The sequence below is a fragment of the Stegostoma tigrinum genome, unplaced genomic scaffold (genome assembly GCF_030684315.1).
Source record: "Stegostoma tigrinum isolate sSteTig4 unplaced genomic scaffold, sSteTig4.hap1 scaffold_111, whole genome shotgun sequence".
NCBI lineage: Eukaryota > Metazoa > Chordata > Chondrichthyes > Orectolobiformes > Stegostomatidae > Stegostoma > Stegostoma tigrinum.
The window spans coordinates 5,225-31,753 of NW_026728062.1; the positions used below are offsets into that span (position 1 = coordinate 5,225).

The 26,529-nt window shown below is 46.9% G+C and overlaps 1 long non-coding RNA gene across 1 annotated transcript; it reads left to right on the plus strand.

Annotated features, from left to right (window-relative positions):
• Positions 1-26,529, plus strand: LOC132207618 (uncharacterized). The gene is made up of 3 exons (XR_009443635.1): positions 1-172; positions 15,988-16,124; positions 24,988-26,529. It is a non-coding gene; the product is annotated as an uncharacterized LOC132207618 (long non-coding RNA).

Here is a 26,529-nt window from a genome sequence, read left to right on the forward strand (position 1 = left end):
TTCATTGAAGGACACAATCATCGCCTTGGAAGCTTCATCACGATACTACTTTGATTTCTTCTTCCCTCTTCAGAAATGCAATGTGCAAATTCAATTCCTTGGTTTTGGAAGTCCCATTGAGAACACGATTCATTTGCACCGGCAAAATGCTCTGACCGAGAAAGAATTGAAGGTGAGTTTGTAGTTCGGAAGATCGCAGCAATTTATGCATCAACTTCTACATCGATAACGTTCCATTGCTTTCAAACTGCATTTTCCACTCTGCGAGATAATAACTGTTAGAACAAGCAACAGCATCGGTAGATGGGCTATGGGGAATGCAATGTTACAAAACCCGATCCATTCAACAACATATTTCAGATCTGTCAACAAATTAAATATTCCAGCACAGGATAAAACAAGGAAGATGAGAGTGAGGAGGCAATAGTTCTGATGACTTAAGAACAGAAATTTACCTTTCTCCATTCGAGCAAAAAAGCAGGCACACAAATAAATAATCATCTAACAATGCACATGTGCAACGGAGGCTACAGAGGGACTAAAAATGCCGAATTGTTGTCATGCGTATTGCTGAAAGGGTGAGTGAAACAGATTCTGTGGTAAATTTGAAGAAATACGGATAATGCATCTCAGGATGTTGGAGAAAGAATATTTATGGACTGAGGAAAATCGTATTGCCCTTTTCAGGAGTTAAGAGGTTCATATTGAATTGAAACACTTCCTTGTGTGCTGAAAGCTTTAGTTGCAGCTGGATGACAATTTCTGTTCGTGGTAGTATTTAGCAAACTGTTAAAAGTGAATGTCACTGCACAGAATTCCAAACATAACTCCAATCAGTACAGAAAATATCCAAGGGGTATGATGAGTTGTATCCTCTCATGTTGAACAACGCAGCTCCAGATACAATGGAGGCACTGATGATAATCTTCCAAGAATCCTTAGATTGTGGAAAATTCTCAGAGGATTGAAAGATTGTGAACATAACACCATTATTACGAAGATACTTGGACAAAATAGTAAGCAAGTATTGCCAATTTAGGTCAACCTGGGGAGATGTTCATGCCGGCAATGAAAGATGAAATAACAGGGTACTGAGTGTGCTATAACATCCTACAGAGTTAACATCCTTTCATAAAGGGGAAATAATACTTGACAAACTTGCTACAGTGCTTTGAGAAGGAAACAAACATTACTGACGAAGGACCACCAGTTGATGTAGTACATTGAGATTTCAACAAAGCATTTGATAAGGTACAGCTCATAAGGTGTCTCAAAAGAAAAGAGCCCGTGTGTTCCAGGGTAGTATGTTCGGATGGACGGAGGACTGCATCGTAAATAGAAGTAGAGTTGTAGCAGCAGGATGGTAACTTACAAGTCATGTACGGCCACAGAGCGAGTGCTGCGGAGGCTGAACACCTCGTGTTGACTGGGTTGATTTCGGAAATGGCGGAGGGGATTGCTATGCTTAGGAAAGTTGGGCTACATTCACTGGAGTTCATAAGATTGAAAAAAAACTTATTTTTTCGACATTTAAGATTCTTAAGAGTCTTGATAGTGTATATCTGTAGAGATGACTCCCATTTGTGAAAGATTTTACAACCAGAGGCCACATTTTCAAATTGGTTGCCTATTAATTCAGGGAAGAATTACTTCTTTCAGGTTGTAGCAATTTATTGAACACTTCAACCAAGAGTTCAGGCAGACCCTCTAATAAGAGACACCTCCTCTGTATTAGTTCTGCAACACCTCAGTCCGCACCCTTTCATCATTCGGCACTTGCTCAATTATGAGCCCTTTGTGAGTTAGTTGTGAGGCAAGACTTCATTGCTGCAGTGTCAGTGCTGAGAGCGGGCCTTTTTATTAGCTCATCAGTACCTAAGGTACTGGCTAATTGTCAGCAGGTCAGTTCTGAGGCAGCGTTTCTTTGCCCGAACCCTGACTCTAAACCCAGCCTCAGCCCTAAACCCATACAAACGCTCGCCTCAGGCTAACCCTCACCTCAGCATTAACCCTAACCCTAACCCTAACCCTAACCCTATCCTCAGCGTAAACCCTCCCTACCCTCAGCCCTAATGCTGATCCTCAGACCGAACATCTAGTCTCAGCCCTACAGTGAGCCTCAGTCCTACCACTAGCTATGGCCTCAGCCCTAACCCTAACCCTAACACACAGCCCCAATTAACGCTTAGCCTCAACCCCAACCCTCGCCTAAGCTCCAAGTCTAACCTCAGCCCGAACCTAACCCCCAACACTTGCCTGCCAGAGAGTTAGTACTGAGGAAGTGCTTTAATTTCAGAGATTTAGTCCTGAGAATGCGCTTCGTTTTCAGAGTGACCATCTGAAACAGCGTCTCATTGAAATGGGGTCAGAATTGCTGGAATGCTACATGGAATGGTGACAGATTGTAGGACTGTCGGTGGGTCAGATCTGAGGTAGTGCATCAACGGTGGATGGTCAGTCTTGAGGGAGTTCAGAGGATCAACGAAGAGGGAATGCCTCAATGCAATGGCGACAGAACTGAGAGAGGGCCACAGGATTAGAGATATGCCACATGATTGGAGATGGTAGGAAGTGCCTCATTGTCAGCAGGTCCGTTTTGTGGCCGGTCGCCATCGCTGGAGAGTCAGTTCTGAGGCAGTGCGTCTTTGTCAGAGGGTCTGTACTGAAGCAGTGCCTCATTATTCGAGAGGGTTTGGTGTGAGGCAGTATCTGATTGGTGCAAGGTCAGCCCTAAGGGAGTGCCTCTTTGTCAGAGGGTCAGTACTGAGTTAGCGACTCATTGTGAGGAGTTCAGAATTGAGGGACTGCCACGTGATGAGAGGGTCAAAACGGAGGTAGTGTGGCTGTATCTGACAGTCCGAAGGGAGTGCCATTGTGAGAAGGTCAGTTCTGAGAAACTGCCTCCGTGTAATGGCATCAGCATTGAAGCTAACCCCGTGACGAGCCGATAAAAACTCAGTTATTGCAGTAGCATCAGAGGGCCAGATCTGTAGGAGTGCATTATTTTCAGAGGTGAATACTGAGGCACAGCCTCAGTGTAAGGGGGTCAAAATTAAGGGAGTGCCACACAATTACAGGGCAGGACGGAAGTATTACAGCACTGTGTGCGGCGCAGAATCGATGGAGTGCATCATTGTTATACAGCCACAAGTGAGGCAGCGCCTCATTGTAATGGATCAGAATAGGGTCAGTACTGAGAGTCAGTAGAGGTAGTGCAGAACTGTGGAGGTGTCAGAACTGAGGGAGAGCACCATTGTCAGCTGGTCAAAAGTGCCCCATTGTCGTAAGATCAGAACTGAGGGTGTGCCGCACAATGAGAGGGTCAATATAGAGGAAGTGACTCTTTGTCAGTGTTAATACTGAAGTATGACCTCATCTTGAGGGGATCAGGCTTCAGAGAATGCATTGTTGTCAGAGGGTCGGCACTGCAGCAGGGCTATGTTGTAAGGGGGTCAGAATTGAAGGAGTGCCACCCGTTTTAGAACGTCAGTACAGAGGTAATCTAGCACTGTCAGAGGTAAGTCCTGATGGAGTGCTTCATTGTCATTGGATCAGTTTTCAGGCAGTACCTCTTTGGCAGAGCGTCAGTACTGACGCAGTGCCTGATTGTAATGGGATCAGAATTCAAGGAGTGCCACTGCCTCACTGAGGTACTGCAGCTCTATCAGAGGGTCAGTGGCCTATTGTCAGAGGGTCTGTTTGAGCCAGTGCCTCCTTGGCAGAGTGTCAGCAATTAGGGAGTTTGCCTTTATCAGAGGGTCAGAACGAGAGAGTGCATTTGTAGCAGAGTGTCAATACTCAGCCTTGTCCGCCCAAGTCCAACACCAGCACCTCCACATCATCCGCCCACCCTGAGGACTGACCCTCCACCAATGAGCTACTGCCTCACACTGGACTGACCAACAATGAGACACTATCCCTCCAGACCCCCTGACAAAGAAGCAGTGCCTCAGTACTGACCGTCAGGCAAGGAAGGCTCTCGGTCAGTACTGACCCTCTCACAAGGAGACATTGCCTCAGATCATGACCCTCTGACAATAATGCACACCCACAGTTCAGATTCTATGACGCTGTTGCAGTACCTCAGTACTGAGTCTCTGTTAGTGTGGCACTGCTTCAATTCTGACCCTTCTATAATGAGACACTGCCTCAGTATCGACAGTCTGACAGTAGTTCACTCCCACTATTCTGATGCTCTGACAGTGCTGCTATACCTCAGTACTCACTAATTAACAATGAGGGTTAGCGTGAGAGGGTGGCGAGGGTGAGGGTTTGGGTTAGGACCAAGGTTAGGTGTGAGGATTGGACGAGGTTTTGGATGAGGGTAGAGTTAGGGTGAGGGATGAGACTTGTGTTAGGGTGACTAATGAGGTTAAGTTTGGAGTTCGGGGTAGGGCTCGGGAGAGGTTTTGGGTTAAGGCTGAGGTTAGGCTTAGGGCTGAGTCTATGGTTAGGGTTAGAGCTCAGACCACATTTAGGTTTGGGGCTGAGGCTTCTGCTTAGGTTGAGGGTGAGTGTTAGGCCTGAGGCTAGGCTTAGGCCTGAAGCCGTGGTTAGGTTTGGGGTTGGACTGATTAGACCCACTCTGACCCATTACAATGAGGTACTACCACAGAACTGACTCTCTGTCGAGAAAGAACATGAGATGCTGTCAGCTTGTCCAATCAGAGGTCCAATATTAAGGAAATAGTGCACTGTTGGAGGGTTGATAAATATAATATAACATAAAGGGAGTGCTGCACTGTCAGAGGGTTAATGACGTGGGAGTGCTGAAATAGCGCAGAATCAGACCTGAGAGAGTGCTGCACGTTCAGAGAGTTAGTACTGAGGGAGTGCTATAATGTCAGAGGATTGATATCAAGAGGCACCGCCGAAGGATCAGTAGCGCAGTACTGTCCGAAGGCTAATATTGAGAGAGTTCTGCTGCGTCAGTGGGGGTCGACATGACAGAATTGCGACACTATCAGTGTTTGGATGTCAGACGGTCAGTTCTGAGGGAGGGCTACGCTGTTGGAGGGTCAATATTGAGTGTGTGCGCGACACTCAGATGATCACTTTGTTGGAGTTCTGCACTGTAACGGAGTGCCACACTGGCAGCGGTTTAATATTAAGGGAGTGCTGCACTGTCAGAGGGTTAAAGATGAGGGAGGGCTTCTCTTTGTGGGGGTGGGTATGAAAGAGAACCACCCGTTCGGGGATCGATATTAATGTTGTAGAGTCAGTAGAGAGGCAGTGCTGCACTGTGGAGGGTCAATAAGAAGCATGTAGCTCCACTGGCAAGGTGCCAATGATGACAGAATGCTGCACTGCCAGAGGATCAGCAATGAGGGAAAACTGTATTGTCAGAGTGTCTTCATCAAGAAAGTGCCACTCTGTCGGAAGGCCAATATTAAAGGAGTGCTGCACTGTCACAGGATCAATATTAGGGGTGTGTTGCACTAACAGAGGGTCAGTGTTGATTGAATGCTTGACTGTTGCAGAGCCAGGACTGAGGGAATCCTGCATCGTTACGGTGTCATCATTGAGGGAGTGCTGCACTGTTGAAGGGCCGATAGTAAGGGAGTGTGACACTGTCAGAGTGTCATTACCAAAGGTGGGCTACAGTATCAAAGGGTGAGTAATGAGGGAATGCTGCGCTGTCGGAGGGTCAGCACTGAGGTGGGCTGTACTGTCAGATCGTCAATATAAATAATAATGTTAGGGGAGTGCTGCATTGTGAGTTGGTCCATATGAAGGGAACGCTGAAACTGTCAGTGATGCTCAGGGTGTGCAACACTGTCAGAGGGAGTGATGTATTCTGAGTGTCAGCACGGAGGCTGACCTTCACTGTAATTGTGTCAGAATTAAAAGACCGGTCAGAGGATACAAAGTGAGGCATTTCAGAGCCATCAGAAGGTCGAAACTGAGGTGTTTCAGATCAGTTTGAGGGTGCCTCATTTTAATGTGGTCAGACTTGAGCAAGTGCTTCATTGTCAGAGGCTCAGAACCAAGTGAGTGCCTCGTTATCAGACACTGTCCTAAAGAGGGCCTTGTTGTTCATGGCTGTGTTGTAAGGCAATTCCTCATTGCTGCAGGATCAGCCTTGAGAGTGTGCCAGTCTGGAAGGAGTGCCTAAAAACTGAGGGAGTGCTACACAATTAGAGATTCAGCGCTGAGTAAGTGCCTCATTGTCACAGAGTTAGTTCTGAGGCAGGGTCACATTGCCTGAGGGTCAATTCTGAGGGTGTATTAGGAGCAGACTGTAAATACTGAGTCAGTACCTCAGTGCATTGGATTCAGAGTTAATGGAGTACAAGATGATTAGAAGTTCAGTCCTGAAGTATTGCAGCTCTGTCAGAGGGTCAGAACTGAGGGGGCAGTGCTTTACTGTCAGCGGATCAGTTCTGAGGCAGTACCTCATTGCTGGAGGGTCAGATGTGGACGAGTGTCACATTGTCAGAAGGCCAGTTCTGAATAAGTGACTTTTTGTCAGAAGGCCAATACTCAGTCAGTGGCTCATTTTGAGCAGATCAGAATTGAGGGTTTGCAACACTTGTCAAGATTCAGTCTGGAGACATTACTGCTACACGCCTGAATTGAGGGAGTGCTGCAAGATTGGAGGGTGAAAATAAACCCGAAAACAGTGACCCCTTTCAATAACCTGTAAAACACAGGGATGACTGTAAATAATCCCTAAAACGCAGAGGCCTTTGTAGGAGTGCCTCAGTGTAATATTTTCAGAATTGTGGGAGTGCCACGTGATTACAGATTCACTGCTGATGGAGTAGCTCATTGTCACAGGGTCAGTTCTGAGGCAGGGCTGCTTTGCTGGAGGGTCACTTCTGAGTGAGTGTATTAGTATCAGCCCCATGTTGTAGGGACTACTTTTCCAGGAAGACAGTTAGAATAATCTTTAATTATAAACTAATCTGAAATACTGTTTGACTTGTTAAGGTTACAATACATCCTGAGTCACCTACAGAATACGCACTTGCTCTCCCTGTCTCTCTCGGTAAGCAAAGGTAGTTTCTTTCAGACTACTCTCAGAAATAAAGTGCTGCGCTGCTGGTCAGTATTGAAGGAATGCTCCATTGTTGGAGGATCAGTACTGAGGGAGTGCTGGACTGTCACAGGGCCAAGATTATGGGTGTGCTGTGCTTTCAGAAGGTCACAAGCAAACAAGCACTGCCAGACATAAAAAACAAAAGAACTGCGGATGCTGTAAGTCGGGAACAAAAAGAAAGTTGCCGGAAAATCTCAGCAGGCCTGGCAGCATCTGTGCAGGAGAAAACAGATTCAACGTTTCGAGTCCATTGACCCTTCCTCAGAACTGGGGATCTTCCTCAGAACAGTCCTGAGGAAGGGTCACTGGACCCAAAATGTTAGCTCTGTTTTTGCCTCCACAGATGCTGCCAGACCTGCTGAGCTTTTCCAGCACTGCCAGACAACTGACGCTCTGATTGTGAAACACTCCCTCAGTACTGACCGTCCAACACTGCGTACTCTCTGATGACTGATTCTCTGACGGTGCATCTCTGCCACAGTATTAACCCTCCGTCATACTGGTGTTCTCTCAGCAATAACACTCTGAGAATGCCATGCTCCCTTACCATTGACACTCTGGCCGTGGGACACCACTTCAAATTTAACCCTTCAGCAGTGCAGCACACACTCATCATTGCCTCTCTGATATTGCAGTGCTGCCTTCATACTGACCCTTTCACAGTGCAGGACACAGTAATATTGAACATCTTAAAGTGCCGCTCTCCCTCAGTGCTGACCCCCCTCTCATTTCTGACCCATTCAGTGTAGCATACCCTTTATTCTGAACCCCTCAGTGCAGCACTCCCTCAACGCTGACCTGCTTCAGTGCTGACCCCCTTCAGTCCTGATACCCCTCAGAACAGCACTCCCGCAGTGCTGACCCCACACTGTGCTGCACTCCCTCAGAGCTCACCCAGTTATCGCTGACGACCCCCTCACTTCAGCACTCCCTGATGACCTGGTCGTGCATCAGTCCCTTTCTCCGACCCCTCGGACGGTGCAGCACTACGTCAGCGCTGACCCGCCAACAAGATAATGTCAGAGAGATGTTCTCCCATCACATTGACCTTCTGAGACTGGAACATTTACTAATGTTGGCCCTCTCACAGTGAAGCTCTCCGTTTAGTCCCTCTGACAGACCGCATGCCTTTTATTACAGGTCTTTTCACAACGCACTGCCCCGTCATCATTGATTCTCTGACAGTGCAGCCCTCTGTTAATATTGAATTTGTGACAGTGCACAACTCCATTAATATTTGCCCTCTGATAGTGCAGCTCTTCCTCAGTCCTGACTCTCTGACAATGCAGCAGTCCCCTAATTACTGTCAGAGGGTCGATACTGAGAGAATGCTGCACTGTCAGAGTCAGCTGCCCGCAGTCCTATCAGACATTCAGTATTGAAGGTCTGGGAGAGGGTGAGTGTCAGTGAATTCTGCACTGCGACAGGGCCAACAGTGTTGTCCCATGGCCAGAGTGTCCATGGTAAGGAAGAACTGCAATGTCAATGTAACAGGGTCAGGACTGAGGTCAGAATTGAGACAGTACTACAGGATTAGAGAGTCAGTGTTGTGGCTGAGGAGCACTCTGAGGTCCAGTACTGAGGGAAAGCTTCATGATCAATGGGTCAGTTCTAAAGCTGTGCTACTTTGTCAGAGGGCCATACTAATGCAGTGCCTCATTGTAATGGGATAAGAATTGAGGGAATGTCGCACATGCATCACTCGCTCATCATTGACTGTCTAACAGTGCAGCACACTCTCAGTATTGACCTTCCAACAGTGTAGAGCAGTGTGACACATTAGGTATTAAGAGAGTACTGCACTGTCAGAGGGTCAATGATGGGAGAGTGCTGTGCTCTTGGAAGGTGTGTACTGAAAGGGAGCCGCCCTGCCAGAGGGCCGATATTAAGGCAGTGCAGCATTGTGAGAGGGTCGATATTTAGTGCATGCTCCTGTCTCAGAGGGTCAATTTGATGGGACAACATGCCTCTGAAACTAACTTGTTGGAGTGCTGCACCGCCTGAGGGTTCGTCTGAAGGGAGTGATGCCCTGTCAGATGATGAGCTTTCCCTCATCTTTAACCGTCTGACAGTGCAGCACTCCCATCATATTAACCCGCGACCAGTGTGGCACTTGCTTACAATTGAACTTCTGACAGTGCACAAGTCCAACAAAATGATCCTCTTGAGTGTCGCACACACTCAATATTGGCCCTCCAACAGTGCAGCACTCCGTCAGGACTGACTGTCTGACATTGATACGTGGATCGTGTAGCAATCCTGTAATATTGACCCACTGACACAGCAGAACTCCCTCAATATTGTTTTTCTGACAGTATTGCACTCCTGATCCTTCGGCAGTGCCCCTTGATATCAATCTTTTCACATTAGACCACTCCCTCAGCACTAACTCTCTGAATGTGCAGCACTTCTCAGGACTGATTCTGTGATATTTCAGCACTCCCACATCATTAACCGTCTGACAGTGCAGCCCTCCCTTTATATCAACCCTCCAACAGTGCAGTGTTTCCTTAATATTGGACCTCTGATTGTGTGATACTCCCTCAGTGCGAAACTCTGACAATACAGCACTCTCTCTGAAATAACTCTCTGATTAAGCACTTCCTCTGTGCTGACCCTCTGAAAATGGAGCTTTCTCTCATGACTGACCCTTTGCAGTGCTGCACTGCCTCAGTACTCACTCACCACAAGTGCAGCACTCCATTAAGAGTGATCCTCTGACAGTGTGGCACTCCCCTAATATTGGTCCACTGACTGTGTGGCACTCCCTTAATACTGACCTGCTCGCGGTGCATCACTGCTCTAATATCAAACCTGCAGCTCTATCAGAGGGTCTGTCCTGAGCAAGTGCCCCATCGTCAGCATGTCAATTCTGAGGCAGTGCCTCTATATCAGTGAGTCAACATTGAGGTAGCTCCTGACGGTCAGAATTACGGGAGTGCCTCATATTTAGAGGGTCATTAACTGAGGGACAGCCTCACGATCAGCGGGTCAGTCTTTACGGACTGCCTTATAGCCAGTGTGTCAGTTCTGAGGCAGTGCCCTCAATGTAACAGATTTAGAAATGGGGGAGGGGGAAACATGATTAGAAGGTCAGTAGCAAGCTATTGGAACTTTGTCAGAGGGTCAGTACTCAGCGAGTGCCTCATTGACATCGGGTCCATACAGAGGGTTTGCACTGAGGGAATGCTTCCTTGTCAGAGATTCAGAAGTGAGAAAGTGCCTCATTGTCAGAGGCTCATTCCTGAGGCAGTGCCTCATTGTCAGAGTGACATAATCAGATAGCACTCCCTCAATTCTAAACCTTAATACTGACCCTCTGACAGTGAAGCACTGCCTCAGGACTGACCCTATGATAATGAAGTGTTCCTCAGGACTGAACCATTGACGATGTGACTCTCCATTCGTGTTGACCTTCTGATAATGGGGTTCTCCTTAAGTACTGACCCTCTGACGGTTGTGCACTGCCTCAGTACTGACCCTCTAAATATCTGCCACTCCGTCAATTCTGACCTCCTTACGATGAGGCATTACCTCAATACTGACTGGGGTGCAGGTCTCTGGCACAGAGTCTGTCGCTCTTGCAACGAAGGGAAGGGGGTATAGGAGGAGAGTGTTAGTCATTGGGGACTGAATAGTTAGAGGGACAGATAGAAGGCTTGTTTGGAACCCAAGAGACTCACGATTGGTGCGTTGCCTCCAGGTGCTAGGGTCCGTGTTATCTCGGATAGTGTCTTTGGGGTCCTGAAGGGAGAGGGTGACCAGCCCCAAGCCATGGTCCACATAGGTACCAACGACATAGGTAGAAAGAGGGATAGGGATGTCAGGCAGGATTTCAGGGAGCTCCGCTGGAAGCTTAGAGCTCAAACAAACGGAGTGGTTATCTCTGGTTTGTTACCCGTGCCAAGTGATAGCGAGGCAAAGAACAGGGAGAGATTTCAGCTGAACACGTGGCTGCAGGGATGCTGCAGGTGGGAGGGCTTCAGGTACATGGACAATTGGGGCTCATTCAGGGGAAGGTGGGACCTGTACAAACAGGACGGTATCCACTTGAACCAGAGGGGCACTAATATCCTGGGCGGGAAATTTGCTAGTGCTTTTCGGGTGGGTTTAAACTAGCTCAGCAAGGGGATGGGAAACTGTGGTGTAGTTTCAGTACACAGGAGAAAGAGAATAGAGAGGACATGGACAGGATCTCAGTGTCACAGGAGTGTGCTGGCAAACAGCAAGCTGAATTGAAGTGCGTCTACTTCACTGCCAGGAGTATCCGGAATAAGCGAGGTGAGCTTGCAGCATGGATAGGTACCTGGGGCTTCGATGTTGTGGCCATTACGGAGACATGGATAGAGCAGGGTCAGGAATGGATGTTGCAGGTTCCAGGGTTCAGATCTTTGAGTAAGATCGGGTAAGGTGGGAAAAGAGGGGGAGATGTGGCTTTGTTTGTCGAGGACAGTATAACGGAGGCTGAAAAAACTTTTGAGGAGGACTGGTCTACTGAGGTGGTATGGGCTGATGTCAGAAACAGGAGAGGAGAGGCCACGCTGCTGGGTGTTTTTTAATAGGCCTCTGCAAAGTTCCAGGGATCTGAAGGAGAGGATTGGCAAAACGATTCTGGGCAGGAGTGAAAGGAACAGGGTGGTCATTATGGGAGACTTTAACTTCCTAAACATTGACTGGAAATGCTGTAACTCTCGTACGTCGGATGGATGAGTTTTCGTCCAATGCACGCAGGAGCGTTTCCCGACACGGTACGTCGAAGGGCCGACAAGAGGGGAGGCCACACTGGATCTGGTACTTGACAGTGAACCAGGCCAGGTGTTTGATTTAGTGGTAGATGAGCACGTTGGAGAGAGTGACCATAATTCGGTTACGTTTAGTTTCGCGATGGAGTGGGAGAGGAACATGCCACAGGGCAAGACTGACAGATGGGGGAAGGCAATTATAATTGGGCAAGACTTAGGAGGCAAAGAATGGGGTAGCAAAATGCAGGGGATGGGGACAATCGAAATGGGGAGCTGGTTTAAGTAACAGATATTGCGTGTCCTTGATAGGTACGTCCCTGTCAGGCAGGGGTCAGTGATAAGGTAGGGGAACCGTGGTTTACTAAAGAAATTGTATCTCGCATTAGGCAGAAGAGCGAGGTTTATGTGATGTTGAGATGAGATGGATCAGTTGATGCGATGGAGAGTTACAGATGAGCAGGGAAGGATTTAAAGAGAGAGTTAAGAAGAGCAAGGAGGGGTCCTGAGCAGTCATTCGCAGGTAGAATAAAGGAGATCTGTAAAGTTTTCTTAAGGTATGTGAGGAATATAAGGATGACTGGGGTAGGAATAGGGCCAATCAAAGACAGAAGTGGCAAGTTGTGTGTGGATCGGGTAGAGATCGGAGAGGTGCTAAATGAATATTTCTCATCTGTTTTCACTGAGGAAGAGGAGAATATCATCGAGGAGACGACTGAGATACGTGCTATTAGACTTGAAAGGATTCAGGTTAGTAAGGAGGAGATGTTATCAATTCTAGAAGGTGTGAAGCTAGATAAATCCCCTGGGCCTGAGAGGATTTTTCCGAGAATTCTCTGGAAAGCTCGGGAGGAGGTGGCGGAGCCCTTGGCTTTGATCTTTGAGTCCTCATTGTCTGCAGGTTTAACACCAGAGGACTGGAGGATTGCAAATGTTGTGCCCTTGTTAAAGAAGGGTAGTAGAGATGAGCCAGGCAATTACAGCCAGTGAGCCTTACGTCTGTTGCAGGAAAAGTTTTGGAAAGGGTTATAAGAGATAGGGTTAATAATCATCTCGGAAGCAACAATTTGATTGGAGATAGTCAACATGGATTTGTCAAGGGCAGGTCGTGTCTCACAAACCTCATGGAGATTTTGAGGAGGTGACCAAGCATGTGGATGAGAGAAGGCCAGTTGACGTAGTGTACGTGGACTTCAGTAAAGCCTTTGATAAGGTTCCACATGGTAGGCTATTGGAGAAAATACGGAGCCATGTGATTGAGGGAGATTTAGCAGTTTGGATTAGAAACTGGCTTTCGGTAAAAAGGCAACCAGTGGTGTTTGATGGAAAATATTCAGCCTGGAGTCCGGTTACTCGTGGTGTGCCTCAAGGATCTGTTTTTGGCCCACTGCTGTTTGTCATTTTTATAAATGACTTGGACGCAGGCATAGGTGGATGGGTTAGTGAGTTTGCAAATGACACTAAAGTCGGTGGAGTGGTGGACAATGTGCAAGAATGTCGCATGTTGCAGGGAGACTTGGATAAAGTGCAAAATTGGGCGGAAAGGTGGCAAATGGAGTTCAATGTGAGGTGATTCGCTTTGGGAGGAATAATAGGAAGGTACAATACTGGGCCAATGGAAAGATTCTTGGTTGTGCGGATGTGCAGAGGGACCTTGGCGTCCATGTACATAGATCTCTGAAAGTTGCCACCCATGTTGATAGTGCTGTGAAGAAGGCATATGGTATGTTGGACTTTATCGGTAGAGGGATTGAGTTCCAGAGGCGTGATGTCATGCTGCAACTGCACAAAACGCTCGTGCGACCTGTTCTGGTCGCTCCATTGCGGGACGAATTCGGAAGCATTGGAAAAGGAGCAGAGGAGATTTACCAGGATGTTGCCTGGTCTGGAGTGAAGGTCTTATGAGAGAAGGCTGAGCGACTCGAGTCTGTCCTCATTGGAGAGAAGAAGGCTAAGAGGGCCTTTAATAGAAACATACAAGACGATCAGAGAAAGATGAGTCAGGGTGGACGGTGAGAGTCTTTTTCCCAGGATGATGATGTTGGCTTGTACGAGGGGGCTCAGCTACAAATTGAGGGGTGATGGATTGAAGACAGATGTCAGAGGCAGGCTCTTTACCCAGAGAGTGGTAAGGGCGTGGAATGCCCTGCCTGCCAATGCAGTTAACTCAGCCACATTCAGGGCATTTAAACAGTCCTTGGATAAGCATAGAGATGATGATGGGATAGTGTGAGGGAATGGGCTTAGATTAGTTCACAGGTTGGCGCAACATGGAGGGCCGAAGGACCTGTTCTGCACTGTATTTTTCTATGTTCACAGATGACACTAAAATGAGTGAGAGAATAAAGTCTGAAGAGGACAATGAAAATCTGTGCAAGGATGAAGAAAGTTGAAGTGAATGGACAAGGGTCTAGCAGATGGAGTCCAATGATGGTAGATGTGAGGGTATCCATTTTGGTAGCAATTATGGAAAAATGGAGTCCTGCTTAAATGGTGAAAAATTGTAGCATGCTGCTCTGCAGAGTGAGCTGGGCAGCCTTGTGTCTGAATCAGGTAGTTTGCAGATGCGGCTGGTAATTGAGACAGCAAATGGAATAGTGTCCTTCATTGCAAGAGTGATGCAGTTTAAAAATCGGGAGGGTATGCTACAGTTGTATAGGGTGCTGGTGAGGCTTGGTGTGGAGTAGTTTGTACAGTTTTAGTCTCCTCACTTGAGAAAGGATGTACTTGCACTGGAGGGGGTGCAAAGGAGGTTCACGAGGTTGATTCCAGAATTAAAAATGTTGCTGTATGGGGAGAGATTGAGTAGACTAGGATTGCAGTCACTGGAATTTAGAAGAATGAGGGGTGATCTAATAGAAACTTTCAAAATTATGAAACAAATGGATCGGAAATTGTTTCCACTGATGGGCGAAATTCCAACTCGGGGGCACAGCCTCAAAATAAGTGTGAACAGATTTAAAACTGAGTTGAGGATGAGCTTCTTCATCCAAAGGGTTGTGAATCTGTGGAATTCTCTGCCCACTGAAACAGTTGAGGTTCCCTTGTTGAATGTTTTGAAAGCCAAAACAGATAGATCTTTGAACAGGAAAGGAATTGAGGGTTCTGGTGAATGGGAGGGTAAGTGGAGCTGAGTCCGCAAAAAAGATCAGCGGAACGAGCTGGAAGAGACAGATGGCCTACTCCTGTTTTATTTCTTATGTCCGTATGTCCTTCGATTGCCATCCTTGTCATTCCTCCTTCCCTGGAATAGGCCAGTTCTGAACTGAAGAGGAGGTCTTTAAATAACTCCCACTATTGAGCTTTTGTTCAATAAAAGCTCCTCCCAATTAATACTGCTCAGCTCCTACCTCACACTGATGTAATTTTCCCTCCCCCAATTTCGTCCCTTCCCACAAGGTCCTGATTATCCATGGCTGTCTTAAAATGTAAGGAGATGCGATCGCCCATTTAAGAAGCTCCTGGTTCACTGTTTTTCCCAAGTGGGAATCAGCTACAGGCTTTCTTGTTCCACGATGGGGGAGGAAATGGCCTAGTGGTATTATTGCTGGACTGTTAATTCAGAGACTGAGATAACATTCTGGGGACCTGTTTTCAAATTCCAGCACAGCAGATGGTGGAATTTGAATTCAATACAAAAGAAAATCATGAATTAAGAATATAATGATGACCATGAATTCATTGCCAAATGTCAGAAAAACTCACCTGGTTCACTGATGTGCTTTCGGGAAGGAAACTGCCACGCTGACATGATCTGGTCTATATGTGACTGCAGACCCACAGCAATATGATTGACTTTGAACTGTCCCCTGGGCAATTAGGGATGGACAATAAACACTGCGTAGCTAGTGATGTCCTCCTCCCATTAACAAATAAATAAAATTGGATTCTACATCTTCCGACCCAAGATCGTTTCTTGCTCTCAGACTAATTTCTTCGCTTACAGTCACTTTCCCTCCTGCCTGTCTTTTTGGAATGCCGTATAGCCCTGCGCACTTACCTCCAGTGTTGATTTCCTTGTAACCATGTCTTTGTAATAGCTATAAAATCATGCCCGTCAACCTAGAAATGTGCTTTAATTTGTTGATTTTGTTCTGAATACAATGAGCACGCAAGCAAAGAGCCATGAATTTAGCTTTATCACTTGATTTCACCTCTTGACACTATTTACAGCTGTTTTCTGTTTGTACATGCTGTCTTTTCCAGGACCACGCTGAGTGTTGTTATCCCGATAGTTCTTTCATATCAGTCCATGTGTATTCCTGGGCGAACGTGCTCGTGTGGTCTCAGGAGTTGCGGAGGTCACGGCTCTGGGACAGCTGTTTCCTCGCCCTATGCTGCAGGTAAGAAGAAAAGAAAATCTCTTGCTCTGAGCTCTGCAAACCTGGGCAATGTCAAAAGGGAAACAAGGTCAAAAGAATTTCAACAAGAATCTCAAAATTAACTGCTGAATTCAGATCAACATCACGGGGATCGCCCAATTTAGTGGCCAAAACATCCCACTTTCTATTCTTCACAAACAATCCAAAGGCTGAAGTATCCGTATCCCTCTTACCTTTTATGGTTTTTGAGCTGATTTCTTGTTTCTAACTTGTGCATATTTGTGGTGCCTTATGACTTCTTGCATTTAGCAATTGATAAACTCACTCTCTCAGGAGTTCAGGAGAAGCTAGTTTTATAGAATGCCCAGTGTGGAAACAGGCCACTCAGTTCAACAAGCCCACAGCAACCCTCCAAAGAGCATCCCACCTAGACCCATCCCCATTCCCCTACTCTATCCCTGTCAGCCTGCATTTCCCATGGCTAATGTACCTAACCTAGACATCCGTGGGCACTGTGGGTAATTCAGCATTGCTAATCCACCTAACCTGCACATCTCTGGACTGTGGGAGGAAACCAGAGCACCCAGCAGAAACCCACACAGACAAGGGGAGAATGTGCAAACTCCACACAGACAGTCATCCGAGGCTGGAATGGAACTCAGGTCCCTGGTGCTGTGAGGTAGCATTACTAACTACTGAGTCACCGTGTCACCCTGAGTTACCTTGACTCCTTCTGAAACATAGGAAGGTATCCACTAGACAAAGATCCTTTTTAATCAGCTTAATTGATACCAACTGAGGTGGATCTAGTTGGGTGTGTAAAGAAGGGGAGTCTTTCACGAGGGAACTTAACAATTTGGGAGACTCAGTCACCGAGGGAGCCTGACCCGAAGACTGGTCAAAACAATAATGATTCGATATGAATTAGTTGGAATGCAGCTGTTAACAGTAATCCTCCATCCCTATGTGGGAGAGATTTAACATTCAAAATCAAAACTGAAACTCTTGAACAAGGTAGTTCAAAACAGCCAGTTCTCTGATTGAGGTTGTGAACTTGCTTGCCGAGCTGGCTTCTTCTCATTCAGACGTTTCGTCACCATGATCGGTGACATCATCGGGACAGCCTCCAATGAAACGATGTTATTCTACTCTGTCTGGAATTGACACTGTCCAGTCTGTTACCATGAGTACTGTCATTTCCGGTTTTGATCTGTATGGGTTTGTGTGTGGGGGTCCAATTGTATCTGTTTGTTGGTTGCATTATGGATGGAGAATCACGCCTCTCAGAGGACACTGCGACAAGGTAACCGTAGTAGCCCAAGCCAAGCATAGACACGTACAGGAATTCCGAGAGGCGTGGTTCTGCACCCATTCTCCAGCCTCACATTCTTGGTCTCTTCAGTCTGAATATGATCACTCAACCATATCCTTGATGACAAACAATAGAGTCTTACTTCCCAAAATCTACAAACAGGACTGTCCAGACAGATCCATTTGTTCTAATGATATCATCTTCTGCTGGAGGGATTCCGAAATGTCTGCATTCTTCCTCAACTGAGCATTCCTTGCATTCGTGGTTGACAGAGCTGTCAGCCATGTCCATTGTGCTGCAGGGTTCCCAAGCGGAATATGAGTTGCTGTTCCTGCAACTTTGGGGTGGCATCATTTGTGGCACTGCAGGAGGCCCATGTTCAGTTTGGTTATGACTTTTGAGGAACGGATGGTCCCTTTGAGATTGAAATTGGAGAAAGATTTCAGGATTTTTTCATGTTCTTGTCTTTCTGTTATGCCCCTAGGAAAAAAGCAATGAAAGTGCCGTTAATGTTTTGCACGGCGAGCTGCTGCATACTAACCGGTCTCACACCATTGCCATCACCTTGCCCTTGTGAAAGCAGATATGGATAAAGTTTTCCAAGCTGATAGAAAATTGAAAGCACTCTAATCCTGTGACGATGTTAAGTTTCCCTTCTTTAAAAAAAAAATGCTTGCAGCTGAATTCACATAATATAGAGCACAGTGGCTCTGGTTAACACCACTGTCTCAATTCCACCCTTTGGTGACTTTCTGTGTGGAGTTTGCACATTCTCCATGTGCCTGCATGGGTTTTCTCCGGGTGCTCGAGTTTGCCCCCACAGTCAAAAGATGTGCAAGGTCGGTGGATTGGCCATGCTAAATTTCCCAAGGTGTTCAGTGATGTGTAGGTTAGGTGAGTTATAGGTGGATGGGTCTGGGTGGGATGCTGTGAGGGGCAGTGTGGACATGTTGGGCTGACCGACCTGTTTCCACACTGTAAGGGTTCTCTGATTCATGATTCCATGATTTTCCTGAGCGCAAAGGTACAATATTGACTCGTCATATTTGTCTCACCTCTTTACACATTGATAAGAAAGCTTTAATGTCAGTTTCTATGCATTTGCAACTTGTCTGCTGTCTCTGACAAGGCTGACGATATCTCCTTCTCGAATGCACATCTCCTGTCCCCTAACACTGAGAGGTGACACTTGCTTTTCATTTAGTACAATAAAAAAAAAATAGCCTCCATGTTACATCCAGCGGCTTCTCTTAACACTCACACACTGTTCTTTTTTTCCTCCAGGTATTGACCACCCATCATTTCTAATTCCTCATCTCATCTCTCTCTCTCTCTCTCATGCACTCTCTCTCTCTCTCTCATGCGCTCTCTCTCTCTCATGCGCTCTCTCTCTCTCTCTCTCTCTCTCTCTCTCTCTCTCTCTCTCTCTCTCTCTCTCTCTGTCACTCTCTCTCTGTCTCTCTCTCTCTCTGTCTTTATCTCTCCTCTCCCTGTTCTCCCCCATCACTTCACTCACAGGCACCAACAGAGGTTCACAGTCACACTATGTTGCACATGCATATTCTGTCCCTCATGCACAAACACACTACACACACACACAAAAAAGTCAGGAACACAGTCTCTCACGAACACACTCTGTCACATTCTCACTCATTCATACTCCATACCGTCACACAGTCGTACACGGTCTTGCACACAATCTGTGGCACAGTTGCATGCACTGTCGCAGGATCTTTTGCCAATGCTCTCACTCTCAAGTACACACATACTACCACAAATCTCTCCCTCACACACTAAGGTTTGCAAATTCACTTGCTGTCAAGCTCACTCACACTTACAGACTCACTCACTCCCTCATGCATGCTGTAACACTCGCTTCTTGTGCTAACTCCCTTTCACACACTCTCAAGCACAGTCACTGGCACACACATTCTGTCATGCGCACACACACACTTTCATGCACTGCCTTTGCACTCTTGAGCACAATCATATGCTCACCTCTCTCTTGCACACAGTCAATTTGATTTGAGTCAGAGATAATGGGAGCTGCAGATGCTGGAGAATCCAAGATAATAAAATGTGAGGCTGGATGAACACAGCAGGCCAAGCAGCATCTCTGATGAAGGGTCTTGGCCCGAAACGTCAGCTTTTGTGCTCCTGAGATGCTGCTTGGCCTGCTGTGTTCATCCAGCCTCACATGTTATTATCTTGATTTGAGTCATCATTGTCACATGTGCCCAGGTACAGTGAAAAGTTTTCTTCTGCATGCAGTATAGACAGGTGATATCAAACAAGGCGCATGAGTGAAACGGAACATAGTGACAGCTACAGAGAAGATGCACAGAGAGCAAGATCAAAATTAGATTTAAGCTTTTCAGTGTCCTATTCAGATGTCCAATAACAGCGGTGAAGAAGCTGTTCTTGAATCTTTTCACGCATGTATACAAACTTTTTTTACATCTTCCCTTCAGAAAAAGGGAGAAGAGAGTGTAATTGGCGGGTGAGAAGGGCCTTTGATTATGTCAGTTTCTTTCCCGAGGCAGCGGGAAGTAGAGGTGGAATCAACGAATGGAAGGCTGGTTTGCATGATGGACTATGCTGTGTTCATGACTCTGCAGTTTCTTGTGGTCTTAGGAAGAGCTGTTGCCAAACCATGCTGTGACATGCATCCAGATAGGATGCTTTCTCTGGTACATGAATGAAAGTTGACCTTGCGGACACTCCAAATTACCTTAGCCTGCTGGGGAAATAGAGACATTTGGTGTGCTTTTTTGCCCATTGCGACGATCTGGGTGGACCAGGAGAGATTGTTGGTGATCGACACTCTCAACTATCTCCACCTCAGCAACATCTCTCTCAGTGTCTGATGCAGGCGCTCACACACTCACATTCTGTCACCTATTCTGTCTGTCTGTCTCTCCCTCATCGCCCATCTCTCTGTCTCGCTCGCTCTCTCTCTGTCTCTCGCTCTCTCTCTCGCGCTGTCTCTCTCTCTCGCGCTGTCTCTCTCTCGCGCTGTCTCTCTCTCTCGCGCTGTCTCTCTCTCTCGCGCTGTCTCTCTCTCTCGCGCTGTCTCTCTCTCTCGCGCTGTCTCTCTCTCTCGCGCTGTCTCTCTCTCTCGCGCGCTCTCTCTCCCTCCCCCACCCCTCAACCTCTCTGGCTTTCTCTCTCTCTCTCCCTCTCCCTCTCTCTCTCTCTCTCTCTCTCTCTCTCTCTCTTTTTCTCACACACCAACTCATTGCTCAGTATTCCATGGTATCTGAATTGTTGGAAGAATTAACTTAGACTGAGCGTGGATTTTCTCCCAAATTAGTTATGACAAAGCAGAACTAATTCTGCCTGGAAGAAGAAAGGCAGGAGCCATAATAATTAGGGATTGTTTTGCTAGAGGAACCGTGCTGTGATATGCATCCAGATAGGATGCTTTCTGTGGTACATCAATGAAAGTTGCCCTTGTGGGCACATGCAATTGCCTTTGCCTCCTGTGAAGTAGAGACAACGGTGTGCTTTTTTGCTCATTGCGATGATGTGGATGGACCAGTGAACTAATCGAAGCCCATCCCCCTACACGATCCCATTATCATCCATATGCTTATCCGCGGACTGTTGAAATGCCCCTAATGTGGCTGAGCTAACTGCATTGGCAGGCAGGGGGTTCCACATCCTTACCACTCTCTGAGTAAAGAACCTGCCTCTGATATCTATCTCAAATCTATTATCCCTCACTGTTTAGCTGTGCCCCCTCATACAAGCTGACGTCATCATCCTCGGAAAAAGACCCACACTGTCCACCCTGTCTCATCCACTGATCATCTTGTATGTCTCTATTAAATCCCCTCTGAACCACCTTCTCTCCAATGAGTACAGACCCAAGTCCCTCAGCCTTTCTTCAGAAGACCTTCACTCCGGACCAGGCAACATCTCCTCTGCACCTTTTCCAATGCTTCCACATCCTTCCTGTAATGGGGCGACCAGAACTGTACGCAATATTCCAAATGAGACCGCACCAGTTTTTTGGACAGTTGCTCTGGATCTCAATCCCACTGCCAATAAAACCTAAAACACCGGAAGCCGCCTTCACAGCACTATCAACCTGGATGGCAATTTTCAGGGATCGACATAGATGGACACCCTCTGCACAGCAACACCACCAAGAATCTTTCCATTGACCCAATATTCTGCCTTCCTATTATTCATCCCAAAGTGAATCACCTCACATTTATCCGCATTGAACTCCATCTGCCACCTTTCCGCCCAATTCTGCAGTTCATCCAAGTCTACCTGTCACCTGCAACATTCTTCCACATTGTCCACCACTCCACCGACTTGAGTGTCATCTGCAAACTTACTAACCGATCTACCAATGCCTCCGTCCAAGTCATTTATGAAAATGACAAACAGCAGTGGTCCCAAAACAGATCCTTGAGACAAACCAGTAGTAACCAGACTCCAGGCTGAATATTTTCTATCAACCACCACTGGTTGCCTCCTTAGCCAAAGCCAGTTTCTAATCCAACCTGCTAAATCTCCCCCAATCCCATGTCTCCATGTTTTCTCCAATAGCCTACCATGTGGAACCTGATCGAAGGCTTTACTGAAGTCCATGTCCACCACGTCAACTGCCCGACCCTCATCCACGTGCTTGGTCACCTTCCAAAATTACTCAATGAGGCTTGTGAGACACGACCTGCCCTTGACAAATCCATGTCGACTATCTCCCATCAAATTGGTGCTTGCTCGATGATTATAAATCCTATCTCTTATAATCCTTTCCAAAACTTTTCCTGCAACAGACGGAAGGCTCACTGGGTTTATAATTACCTGGGTCATCTCTACTGCCCTCTTTGAACAAGGGCACAACATTTGCAACCCTCCAGCCTTCTGGTACTAGACCTGTAGACAATGAGGATTCAAAGATCAAGGCCCAAGGCTCCGCCACCTCCTCCGTAGCCTCCCAGAGAATCTGCAAGTTTCGAAGGATGATGCGTTGTATCCGGAGGTTGGTGGGGTGGTACGTCAGGACGAGGGAGACTTTGTTTTGGTTGTTGTTGCGGGGTGGGGTGAGAGGGATTTGTTGCAGGAAATGCTGGAGACACGGTCGAGGGCGTTATCAACCACAGAGCGGGGCAAGTTGTGGTCCTTGAAAAATGAGGACATCTGAGATATACGGGAATAGAATACCTCATCCTGGGAGTGCAGATGCAGAGGCAAAGGAATGGGGAATAGGGGATGAATTGTTGCAGGAATATGGTGGGAGGAGGTGTAATCTTGGTAGCTGTGGGAATTGGTGGAGTTGAAATGGATATTTGTTTCTCAGTGGTTGGAAATAGAGTGTTCCAGGTAGGAGAGAGAGGTATCAGAGATTGTCCAGGTTAACTTCAAGTTGGGGAGGAAGGTGTTGGTGAAGTGGATGAACTGTTAGAGCCCCTTGTGGGAACACGAGGCGGTGCCGATACAGTCATCAGTGTAACGGAGGAAGAGGTGGGGTTGAGGGCCAGTGTAGGTACGGAAGAGGGAGCGTTCCATGTAACCTACAAAGAGGCAGGCATAGCTTGGGCCCATTTGGCTACCCTGGCCACCCTCTTTGTCTGTAGGAAGTGGGAGGAATTGAAAGAGAAACTGTTGAGGGTTGTTCAAGGACCGGAACTTCCCCCTCCTCAGTGGTCAAAAACACCCTCGACCGTGTCACCCGCGTTTCCCACAACTCATCCCTCTCACCCGCACCCCATAATAACTACCAAAACAGTGTCCTCGTCGCCCTCACGTACCACCCCACCAACATCTGGATTCAATGCGTCGTCCTCCGACCCTTCTGCCATCCACAATCCGACCCCACCACCAAAGACGTTTTTCCCACCACCCTTAGGTGACCCCCTTATCCGCTCCACACTCCCCTCTAGCACTCCCGGCACCCAGCACTTTTCCCTGCATATCCATAAATGTTGTCATCACAACGTTGAAAATTCACTGGTCCCGATACCTCCCCCCCATCCCAGGCCCCAGGAAGAATTTCCTCATCAAACAGATGTTTACCTGCACATCTGCTAATGTGGTAGACTGTATCCACTGTTGCCATTGTGGCCTTCTCTACATCGGGGAAACCAAACAGAGGTTTGGGGACCGCTTCACCTGGGCTCAGTTTGCACGAAAGAACTGCACCTCCCAGTCGTGAACTGTTTCGACTCTCCCTACCAATCCTCAGGTAACATGTCCATCCTGGGCCTCCTGCAGTGCCACAACGATGCCACCTGAAGGTTGCAGGAGCAGCACCTCATATTGCGCTTGGGAACCCTGCACTCCATGGTATCAATGTGGACTTGACAAGCTTCAAAATCACCCCTCCCCCTCCCCTCTGTCTTAGAGTTTTAACCTTTATTTCAAAAGCAAGAATTTATAAGATACCACACTGACTGTAACGACAAGTTGTGTGTTTCTTCAACAAAATATCTGCAAACAAACAAACATCCTGGATGAAGACTTATTATCTGACACTCCACTCACATCAGTTGTATGATGTTTTGATCTGTCTGCTTATCAATTGTGTGTCTGTGTGTTTACCTCCCTGACCGCACCTGATGAAGGGACTGCACTCCCAAAGCTTGTGTGATTTCAAATAAACCTGTCAGATTATAACCTGATGTCATGTGAGCTCTGACTTTGTCTATCCTAGTCCAACACCAGCACCTCCACATTATAACTGTTTGGAACCAAGTCAGTGCAACAGGTACATATCGAACATTGGACTTCGGAAGAATGCCTAGTGCTGAAAAATTCATTAATAACAAAGGATTTCTTCATTGTACCATCTATCGTAACATGCTGCGTATCACAGTCATAATGAAAGGATGGCCACTTCAATTTCGCAGGGCCAAGAACAGTTATGGACATTTTTAGCATGGGAGGAGGCCATTCAACCTATTTTATCTGTCCCAGCTCTCTCCCAGCACAAGAAAATTAATCCTTCTCTCGAACTCATTCCACATATTTCACAGAATTGAAATATATAGGTACATATTTAGGAGATTTTAACATCAAGTGAGCAGTTCTTGCACTTCACCTTGTCACTAAAAATGGAAAACTTGACTTACAAAGAGTGGGTCTTTATTTTGTTCTGTTTGGATGATGAAGCAGATGCAAGTCAAAGTGCTGGAACTGGCCTCTTGAACTTACCAACTGTTCAACGTGTATAAAATGATTTCTGTGTGCATCTACGAAAAGCAGTTTTATGGAAGGAAAAGGTACCAAAGAAGATTTGGTGTATTGTGCTTGATGCTATTATACGCCAACCTGTGAAAACAGAACTCTACTACTGAGTGTTGAGTTCTGAGAGGGGGCTATCTTGTTTGAATTTACATTGCTAAGCCTAGGCCTATTTTCCCAACAGCAAAATTGGTAATCCAGCAAGAAATGGAAATTTCTCACATTTGTTGGCTGTAAGTGTCTGTTTAAAGTTTCCTTATGTACAGGTGCTTAACCTGCTTTTACAGTTGGAACATTTGTTGTGCCAATGAAAATTTTTTGAATGGTTTCACCTCCAGTTTTCCTGTTTATACATATTTGGTATTTTTTCAGGGTGAGGACTATCTGCAAAATCTGAGATTGGGTTTTGAAAGACAGCAGCCTTTGTTTTGGAGAGATAATGGGAACTGCAGATGCTGGAGAATGCGAGATAACACCGTGTGGAACTGGATGAAGACAGCAGGCCAAGCAGCATCTCAGGAGCACAAAAGCTGACGTTTCGGGCCGAGAACCTTTTTCAGAAAATGGGGAGGGGGTGCGGGTTCTGGAATAAATAGGGAGAGAGGGGGAGGCGGATGGAAGATGGATGGAGGAGAAGATAGGTGGAGAGGAGAGTATGGGTAGGGAGGCAGGGAGGGGATAGGTCAGTCTGGGGAGGCCGGACAGGTCAAGGGAGCGGGATGAGGGGAAATAGGGGTGCGGCATGAGGTGGGAGGGGGGATGGGTGAGAGGAAGAATAGGTTTAGGAGGCAGGGACGAGCTGGGCTGGTTTTGGGATGCAGTGGCAGGACAGGAGATTTGGAAGCTTGTGAAATCCACACTGATACCATTGGGCTGCAGGGTTCCCAAGCAGAATATGAGTTGCTGTTCCTGCAACCTTCGGGTGGCGTCATTATGGCACTGCAGGAGGTCCAGGTTGGACATGTCCTGTCAGGAATGGGAGGGGGAGTTGAAATGGTTCGTGACTGGGAGGTGCAGTTGTTTATTGCAAACTGAGCGTAGGTGTTCTGAAAAGCGGTCCCCAAGCCTCTGCATCGTTTCCCCAATGTGGAGGAAGCCACAACGGGGACAGCGGATGTTTTGGATATTCCTTAAGCATTGATTTTCATTCAGAGTTGGTTGGATTTTGCTGAAGCAATAGACATAACTCACTATGACATAGACAATGTCAGAGTTAATGTTTCGCGTCCTGTGACCCTTCCTCAGATCTCACTCTTCACTGATGCTGCCAGACCTGCTGAGCTTTTCCAGCAACTTCTGCTTTTGTTGCTGATTTACAGTGCCCACAGTTAGAACATAGAACAGTACAGCACAGAAAAGGCCCTTCAGCCCACAATGTTGTGCCGACCATTGATCCTCATGTATGCACCCTCAAATTTCTGTGACCATATACATGTCCAGCAGTCTCTCAAATGACCCCAATGACCTTGCTTCCACAACTGCTGCTGGCAACGCATTCCATGCTCTCACAACTCTCTGCGTAAAGAACCTGCCTCTGACATCCCCTCTATACTTTCCACCAACCAGCTTAAAACTATGACCCCTCGTGCTCGCCATTTCTGCTCTGGGAAATAGTCTCTGGCTATCAAGTCTATCTATGCCTCTCATTATCTTGTATACCTCAATTAGGTCCCCTCTCCTCCTCCTTTTCTCCAATGAAAAGAGACCGAGCTCAGTCAACCTCTCTTCATAAGATAAGCCCTCCAGTCCAGGCAGCATCCTGGTAAACCTCCTCTGAACCCTCTCCAAAGCATCTACATCTTTCCTATAATAGGGCGCCCAGAACTGGACGCAGTATTCCAAGTGCGGTCTAACCAAAGTTTTATAGAGCTGCAACAAGATCTCACGACTCTTAAACTCAATCCCCCTGTTAAT